Source organism: Lynx canadensis, chromosome B4 (assembly GCF_007474595.2).
Source record: "Lynx canadensis isolate LIC74 chromosome B4, mLynCan4.pri.v2, whole genome shotgun sequence".
In the NCBI taxonomy this organism is placed as follows: Eukaryota; Metazoa; Chordata; class Mammalia; order Carnivora; family Felidae; genus Lynx; species Lynx canadensis.
The window spans coordinates 34,836,369-34,846,335 of record NC_044309.1 but is presented as its reverse complement, the minus strand read 5'-3'; the positions used below and the strand labels follow the sequence as shown (position 1 = coordinate 34,846,335).

Genomic DNA, 9,967 nt, shown 5'->3' with positions numbered 1-9,967 from the left:
AGAGGTTAGTTAGCAATATCCTCTGATCTTCAACTTTGAAGGCCAAGATCTTAATTTTGTCAGTTCAGGTGCAACTGAGCAGGATCTGGCAGACTGATTCACATTAACTAAACCTATCATAGCCCAACTCATAAACTCTGCCAGGGTATGTGGCTTTCCAAGATTGAAATGTTCCTAATCTCTTCCTGCTATCAAACTACCTAGAAACTGCTTTAGCAGGTACAAGATTTCTTGGTGTAATGATTTTAAAATATGTCCACAATTTATTTGACAATCCTCTTCTAAAAAGGTGTTTATTCCCCTCCTATTGAGTATGGGCTGGACTTAATGCATATTTTTTTAAATTTTTTTTAACGTTTATTCATTTTTTGATAGAGACAGAGCATGAGTGGGGGAGGAGAAGAGAGAGGAAGACACAGAATCCGAAGCAGGCTCCAGGCTCTGAACTGACAGCACAGAGCCCTACTCGGGGCTCAAACTCACGGAGTGTGAGATCATGACCTGAGCTGAAGTCGGACACTTAGCTGACTGAGCCACCCAGGTGCCCCGGACTTAATGCGTATTTAATAAATAAAATGAAGCATGCATAAATATAAGTAATTAATAAATAAATAAATTTTAAAAATGAAGTAGAAGTAACACTGTGAAGTAACACTGTGATTGCCAAGGCTAGGCCCTAAAAGATACTGTGGCTTTTCTACCTTGTTCTTGTTTGGCTCATTCATTCTAAGGAAGTCAAATACACTTAAAGACACTCAAATACACTTAAAGACACTCAAGCCAACTCTCTGGAAAGGCCCACAGGATAAAAACCTGAAGCCCCCCCACCAATAGTCATGTGAAGAAAGCCATCTTTCAGGCAGGTCCTCCAACCCTCATGGACATCTTGGCCAAAACCTCATGAACAACTGTAAGACAAAACTACCCAGCCAAGTCACTCTTGAATTTCTAACCCTCAAAAACTAGGAAATAATAAGTGTTTGTTGTTTAAGCCAGTAAGTTTGGGGGCAATTTATTGCACAGCAAGAGGTAACTAATACACTTGATGATCACAATTATATCATAATCACTGCTATTCCATCTCCAGAGGTTTTGCAACCTGGGTCACTGTGTTCTGTATCTGGATCTGCTTTGCTTTCCATCTTCCCCACCTGTGCACTGAACTCCATGAAACTTGAGCCATCCCTGGCAGGAATCAGAAGTAGCCTGGTTTGTTTCAGGAAAGGTGACAGAACACGTATATCTGGGAGGTTCCGATATGGCTACTGTAATTAATACTCTCTGGGTATTTGTGTATGTGCGTGTGTGTTTGAATATTGGTAAGTCTTCCTTATATTCTCTAGGAGTTCATAAGCCAGAAACGATTAAGAAAAATCCTTGAGAGCAAGGTGCCTCTCTGATTCACCTTTGTCTTCCTCATAGGTCATATTGTGGTAACTTGCACTTGATGGGTGCTCAATTAATATTAGTAGGCAAATGAATGAATATCCATACTCCTGTCCCTATAAACTTGCTCACATATATTTGTATGTACACCTGAGTGCATAAGCCTGCTCATATCTACACACATACTTTGTGTTAGTTAGGACTAGGATTGGCTATAAGTAACAGAAACCTCCAAAGAGTAGGGCTTAAATAAAGTAGAAATTTGTTTCTTTCATAGAAACTAAGTTGGGAAAGAACAGTGAGGCTTGGTATTGTGACTCCATCAACTGATTAGCTACCCAGGCTCCTGTTTTGCTCCTTTACTGTCTTCGCTGCACAGCTTCCACTTCATGGTCCAAGATAACTGCTCAAACCCAGATATTATGTTCATATTCCAGGCATCAGGAAAAAAGAGACAAAAAAGGGTATGCCATCTCCCTACAGGTACAATTTCCAGAAGTCTTACATAGGTATACCTCATTCTACTGCACTTCACAGATAATACATTTTATAAAATGTTTATTTATTTATTTTGAGAGAGAAAGAGCATAAACGAGGAAGGGGCAGAGAGAGAGAGAGGGAGAGAGAGGATCCCAAGCTCTGTGCTGATAGCACAGAGCCTGACGCAACACTTGATCCCACGACTGCAAGATCACAACCTGAGCCAATATCAAGAGTCAGACACAACCACCTGAGCCACCCAGGTGCCCCCAGATAATGCATTTTCTGCAGATTGAAGGTTTGTGGCCACCCTGCTTTGAGCAAGTCTATCAGTGCCATTTTTACAACAGCGTTTGCTCACATCATGTCTCTGCGTCACATTTTGGTAATTCTTGCAATGTTTCAAAATTTTTCATATTGTTATATTGTTATGGTGATCTGTGATAAGTGATTATGACTTGCTGAAACCTCAGATGATAGTGAGCATTTTTAGCAATAAAGTATTTTTTAAATTATGGTATATCAGGGGTTTTTCTTTAGACATAGTGCTACTGCACACTTAGTAGACTACAGTATAGTATAAACCTAACTTTAAATGCACTGGAAACCAAAAAATTTACTTGACTTGCTTTATTGTGATATTCACTTTGTTTCAGTGGTTTGGAATGGAACTCACAATACCTCCCAGGTGTGCCACATCTGCTTATACCTCACTGGCCAAAACTTAATCACATGGCCACACCTAGTGTCAAAGAAAGTTGGAAAATGTAGCCTTGTACCTGGTTAAAAATAGGGGTGTCCTTTTCCACATAAAAGAGAATAAAGGGAGGTACTTCAGTGGCTCAGGACCTGTATGAGCTTTCCTGGCACCAGTGCTGCAGCTGGTAACCAACCTGGTGACCCAGTCTCAGATGAATTATGTGACCCTAATTTGTAGCCAGGTGATATTTACAGAAAAACTTCAGGGGCGGGGCACCTGGGTGGCTCAGTCCGTTGAGTGCCCGACTTCAGCTCAAGCCATGATCTCATGGGTTGTGGGTTCGAGCCCCGTGTCAGGCTCTGTGCTGACAGCTCAGAGCCTGGAGCCTGCTTTGGATTCTATGTCTCCCTCTCTCTCTGCCCCTTTCCCACTCACACTCTGTCTCTTTCTCTCAAAAATAAATAAACATTGAAAAAATTTTAAAAAAAGAAAAAAGAAAAACTTTAGGGGCACCTGTGTGGCTCAGTCAGTTAAGCATCCTACTTCGGCTCAGGTAATGATCTCATGCTTTGTTAGTTCAAGCCCCACACTGGGCTCACTGCTGTCAGTGCAGAGCCTGTTTCAGATCCTCTGTCCCCCTCTCTCTCTGCCCCTTCCCTGCTTGTGCGCTCCCTCTCAAAAATAAATAAACATTAATATAAATAAACAAATTAAAGAAAAACTTGAAACCCCCCAGGCTAAAGTACTTTATCCTTGAGTGCACTCCTCCAGACCTTTGCCCTCCTTACCCCTGGCTGCAGAGAGGGTGGAGGGGTGACTTTCTGACACTTTGTCCCACATGTAGAAGAAAATGAAGAACTCACGGAGCCATCAGTCCACACTGATGGGTTCTCCTCACAGCCCCATGCTCCTGCTCAGATGCTCCTTGTCCCCAGCACTGCCAGTGTTTCATGCCTTTGCCATGTGCTCTGTTCCCTTTCCTGTTCTCTCCCTGTCACTCACCACCTGCTCCAGGGCACTCCAGCCGGAGAAGCTTGTTGACCCAGAGTGTGTGTAAGCTGTCCTGAATACCAAGCCGGGTCGTGCTCCAAGAGCAGGCTGTGAGGAGAGGGCTCCTCAGAGACTCAGGATATAAGCGGGCAGCTTAGCTTGGCACGCCAACCTTGTTCCCCCTGCCACACCTGTGCTCTGTCCAACATGCCCATGTGAAATGCAAGCTGATTTCTGAGGTGGGGATGGCAATTAAATGGAAAGGAGAGGGGTAAACGAAAGAAGGGGGAAACTGGAGAGGAAGAGTAGAGAGAAAAGCAAGAGACAAGACTGATCACGAAAATGCTAAAAATCCTACACACAGAAGAGTGAAGGAAGAGGAAAAAAACAACAGAACGGAGAATCCTAAACATCTTGGAAGCATGTGGTTCCAAGTGAACCCTTGGGCTGGATTCTCAGTAGCCCCAGGGGTCTACCACCCCCTGCTCAAAGCCTGTGGCCCTTCCTCTGACTTCCTGCTACCTGCCCTTCCTGAGCTCTTTTTGTCTTTTTTTGTTTTTTTAATTTTTAGACTAGTCAAGTAAAGCAGTGGAAGTAGAGAAGGAACAAAGAGATTTGTAACTGGCTGTGATCAATTAATTGCAAAACCACTGTACCCAGACCAGCCCTTCTTAGGCATTTTCAGCTCCTCAGACCTTCCCTGGACTGGATCCCTAGGCTGCCCTGTACTTCTGGGTCAGGGCAGCACCAGGCCACTCCAAATATAGTTAGTTCATTGTTCATTCCCTCCTTTGAGGAGCCCTAAGGGGAACATTTACCCACTGCAGCTCAACCCTCACACTCTTCTGCCACTGGCCCTCAGGGAGCCTCTGAGGAGAACCCACAGGGCCGCATCCTGCAAGCTCCATCCTGACTGACTAGCACACAGGTGTTCCATTCCTGTGAGCTCCAAGCCCTCACAAGGAGGGCTAGGGATTCAGGGTGAATGGGGCCGGGAAGAGTCTGACTGCCCTCCAAAGCCCAGGCTCTTGAGTAGCTGAGCAAATGGAGGAGCTGCCCCTCTCCAAGCCCCGACTCGGTGTGATCCTCACCTGGTTGCTGCCCCTGCATCTCCAGCCCTGCACAAGTCACAGAATGCCTAGACTGGGTGCTCTTCACTGAAATGCAAAGACCTAGGGGCACTGTCTATGAAACAGCCCTATGGGAAGAATCACACCTATGTCTTATCAACACTCAAAGTGTCTGGGGTTCCTGGCTGGCTCAGTCAGTGAAGCACATGACTCTTGATCTCGAGGTAGTGAATTCGAGTCCTACATTGGGTATAGAGATAACTTAAAAAAAAATTCTAAGTCCAATTGTCAATTTACAGGAAATATGCAGGCCAGAGGAACATGTTAAAGAATACTCCTGGGCTCATTTCCTTCCATGGACACCACTTGGTAACACCCACATCAGTATAAATAGCCCAGAAAACAACCAAAGACTGGCAGAATATACACGCCAGAGCTAAATATAAAGAAGCCACATCGAAGAGGGTAAGAAGGGTGGAAATGTGGTCAGGAGCTAAATGGACCCAGGGACTGTCTGCATTTGAGAGGGACACAACAGGCACAGAGAAGAGAGAGTGGCAGATCCCCAGCTGGGCACCACAGGCATGGGGAGACCTGCACAAGGAAGATGAATCTCCAAAACATTTGGCTTTCAAAACTAGAGGGGCCCAACAATCAGGAGGGCTTAACACCTGAACTTTAAAAATGAGTTGGCTCAGCTCTGGGAGAGCCAAGAGGGTAGAGTCTCCACCCTTAAGAGACAGCATAACGAACAGCCCCATTGAGATACAGCATAGAATCAGTAGTTTGAAAAATGCCTGGAGTATATGGGAAGTTATATTTACTAATCTCAGAGTGTGTGATGGAGGAGCAGGGATCACTGGGAGACCTTTCCAAGAACAAAAGAGCTGGCAGGCACCATTTCTTTCCCCCACCTCAGCCAAGAGGCACAGACACCCACAGGAACTGGTGCAGTGGCAACATTCTCCACTTAACTTGCTAACTGTATGCCCTGCCCCTGTGCTCTTCTGCAGACCCACTCCTCCAACCTGGCCTCGGCAGGAATTTTCCCCAGTGGCTACAGGTTCCCCCTGGCAGCTGGTTGGCTAGGACCTTGCTGGCACCATGTGGCCCACCCCTGCATTCTCCTATGGAACTGTCCCCTCCAACATGCCCTTGGGAAGAGTCCATCCAAACCTGCACCACAAGCCTGGCAGTGTGTGAGCAGCCCCAAAAGGAGCCAGCACCACCCTCAAAATGACTACTACCCCAGGGAGAGGGGAAGAAAATGACACACACCAGTTTAACTGCAGCCCCAGCAGTGGAATGGGGGAAAACATCTGGTCTGACTGCAGGCCATGTCCACCATGGAAAGTTTCTCAGAGGACAACACAGGGAGAACACCCAGAAGCTCTGGAAAACACCTAGTGTGACTCAACTCAAACCCGAAGTGGTCCCAGACTGGCCCACTAACAACACAGGGACCAAACCCTACTCACAACAGGCAATGCAGTTGACTAGACTGACGGCAAAAGTGGCTTAGCCACAACAGCAGGGCACACACAACACACATAGGAGAACATACCCACAACACAGCCCTGAAGCACCAGGTTCTAGTGAATGGGGGACACTGCACTGCAGAGCACTATAGGACCTCTTCTTCACAAGGCCACTACTTTCAAGAGTAGGAGACATAGCTGACTTTCCTAACACATAAAAATGACAGAGTTACACAAAATAAGGAAACAGAGTAATATGCCCCAAAGGAAAGAACAGGACAAAATCACAGCAACAGAACAAAACGAAACAGAGGTAAGTAATATGCCTGATAGAGAATTTAAAGTAATGGTCATAAAGACACTCACTAGACTTGAGGAAAGAACTTCAGTGAGACCTTTAACAAAGAGATAGAAAACATAAATAACCAATCAGAGATGAAGAACTCAATAACTGAAATCAAAAATACACTAGAGGGAATAAACAGTAGACCAGAGGAAGCAGAAGAAAGCATCAGAAACACAAGAAAGAGGTGCTGGTGAGGACGCGGAGGAAAAGGAACCCCTGTGCACTGCCGGTGGGAATGCAAACCAGTACAACCTCTGTGGAAACCAGTATGAGGGTGCCTCGAAAAATTAAAAATATAATTACCGTATGATCCATTAATTCCACTACTTAGTATTTACCCAAAGAATATGCAAACACTAATTTGAAAAGATATGTGCACCCATGTTTATTGCAGCATTATTTACAATAGCCAAGTTATGGAAGCAGCCCAAGTGTCCATCGATAGATAAACAGATAAAGAAGTGGTGCAGGGATGCCTGGGTGGCTTAATAGGTTGAGCTTCCAGCTCTTGATTTCAGTTCAGGTCATGATCCCAGGGTTGTGGGATTGAGCCCCACATCAGGCTCTGAGCTGATATAGCGGAGCCTGCTTGGAATTCTCTCTGTCCCTCCCCTCTCTCTCTGTCCCTCCCCTGCTCATATGTGCTCTCTAAATAAATAAATAAATAAATAAACAAATAAACAAATAAATAAATAAATAAAGAGGGGTGCCTGGTTTTCTCAGTCAGTTGAGCATCTGACTTCGGCTCAGGTCATGATCTCACCATTCATGAGTTTGAGCCCCGCCTTAAGCTCTCTGCTGACAGCATGGACCCTGCTTCAGATCCTCTGTCTCCCTCTCTCTGTCCTTCCCTCTCTCTCTCTATCTCTCTCTCTCAAAAATAAATAAACATTGGGGAAAAAAGAATGAAATCTTGCCACTTTCAACAACACCAATGGAGCTAGAGAGTATAATATTAAGTGAAATAATGCCAAGACAAATACCATATGATTTCACTCCTATGTGGAATTTAAGGAGCAAAACAAGTGAACAAAGAAAAAAGAGACAAAAAACAGACTCTTAATTTTTTTTCATGTATTTAAGAGAGAGAGAGAGAGAGAGAGTGCTTGCAAGTGGGGGAGAGGGAGAGAAAAAGAATCTCAAGCATGCTCAGTGTGAAGCTGGTCATGGGTCTTGACCCCATGATGCTGGGATCATGACCTGAGCCAAAACCAAGAGTTGGATTCTCAACCATCTGAGCCACCCAGGTGCCCCTAGACTCTTAACTATAGAGAACAAACTGGTGGTTACCAGAGGGGAGGTAGGTGGGGGAATGGGTGAAACAAGTGAAGGGGATTAGGAACACACTTTATCATCATGAGCACTGAATAATGTATAGAATTATTGAATCGCTATACTGTAAACCTGAAACTAATATAACACTGTGTGTTAATTATATTGGAATTAAAAAAAAAGAAAAGAATACTGTAGGAATGCAATGAGCAAGTTCCAGACTGGGAATGTTCTACAGGTCAAACCTAGTTTTTTCTCCAAATAAATTTCAAGAAACAAAAAAAAAATAAGGAGGGAGGAGGGGGTAGGGATCACAGGCAGACAGATCCAGAGGTGTGGCTGAACTGACCTTCAGTCATCACCATTAGAAATCAGAACCATTATCTACCTCCCTGCAGAACCTGGACAGCAACAGCGAGCAGCTAGTGATTGAGCATTCATAAATGGAAGACAGGGTTGCAGTCCCACGGGAATGGAAAGAACCATGTGCACAACCATCCTAGCCCTCCCCTAGCTTTGCTTTGCTTGCGAGCTCTGATGCCAGGGTCTGAAGTGTAGAGTCAGGATTTCTCAACCTCGGCACTACTCACATTTTGAGCAGGATAAGTCTTGTGGGTGGCCATGTTGTCCACTGTAGGATGCTTAGCAGCATTTCTGTCAATAGCACCCCATCCCACCCTGCCTCCCAAGCTGGAACAACCAAAAATGTTACCACACATGGCCAAAATGTGGGGGCACCATTGCCCCTGTTGCGAACCATTGGGGTAGACATTCCTCTAACCCTCTGAGTTAGACAGAGTAGCAGGAGTACCAGAATTCCCATTTCCTGAATGCTGGGCTTCACAATTCTGAAGAGGCCCCATGAGCAGAAGCTGAGTTTCTCATACTCAACCTCTGGTTCCCTCTTTTTAATCCCACACCCCTTCCTAGCAGTGGAGATGCTTAGATTCTCTATGTAATCATATCTCATTGCCAATTGGCATCACCCTGATTTGTATATAGGGAAGATGTGTTCATTTCTTTAAACTTTTTTTTTAAGAATCTTTATGCCATTTCTTTAAACTTTTTCTTTTTTTAAGAATCTTTATGCCCAAGGTGAGACTCAAACTCATGACCCTGAGATCAAGAATCACAGGCTCTACCTATTGAGCCAGCCAGGTGCCCCTCTGTTCATTTTTTTATAACCTGGGAGTAGGGAAACCTCTATGAACCAAAATTCAGAGGCAATTTTTTCAAAGGATTGATACATTCAGTTACATACCATTAAAAATCTTTTGCATGGCAAACAAAACAAAACAACCCTACCTGTTAAGTCAAAAGACAAATGAAAAGGTGGGGAAAAAATGATTTCACTTGATATCACAGCTCAAGATTGAATATCCCTACTATATAATACTCCTGAAAAGCAAAAGGAAAATACCAAAAACCAAGCCCTACAGAAACATGGGCAAAATATAGACAAACAAGTTACAGAAGAAGAAATGAAAACGGACTTTAAACATATGAAAAGTTCATTTCATTCATAAGAAGAGAAATTCAATCTAATATTTTACTGAGATACCATTTCTTATTATCAGATTGTAAAAAATCAAGAAGTTTGATAACATACTCTGTTGGCAATACCATGTGGAAACAGGCATTCTCATTTACTGCTGGATTCTACAACCCCTAGGGAGGGAAATTTCTCAATATCTAACAAAATTACATATGCATTTTCTCCTTGACCCTTCAATCCCATTTTGAGACTCTTTCCCAAACTTGTAGAAATACAAATTAATTTATTCATGACTTTTTCATTGTGGCATTACTTGCAATTAAGAAAAAAGAGGGGCGCCTGGGTGGCGCAGTCGGTTAAGCGTCTGACTTCAGCCAGGTCACGATCTCTCAGTCCGTGAGTTCGAGCCCCGCGTCAGGCTCTGGGCTGATGGCTCAGAGCCTGGAGCCTATTTCCGATTCTGTGTCTCCCTCTCTCTCTGCCCCTCCCCCGTTCATGCTCTGTTTCTCTCTGTCCCAAAAATAAATAAACGTTGAAAAAAAAAAAAAAAGAAAAAAGAAACAACTTAAGTATCCACCATGGGGGATTGGTTGACTATACCACAGGACATCTCCACAATGGAGCACTGTGTAGTCAAACCAAGAAATGAGTGACATCACTATGCAGATTATGGATTAATCCTGAGTATATAGTATAAAGTTAAAAAAAAGTCAAGTATACATATTAGGCTACACTTTGTATAAGAATTGG

General features: G+C 44.0%; 1 protein-coding gene across 1 annotated transcript in view; it reads right to left on the bottom strand.

Moving 5' to 3' along the window:
• Positions 1 to 9,967, bottom strand: part of ADA2 (adenosine deaminase 2) — a 56,665-nt gene that overhangs the window by 6,821 nt on the left and 39,877 nt on the right. The gene's annotated exons all lie outside the window — the stretch shown is intronic.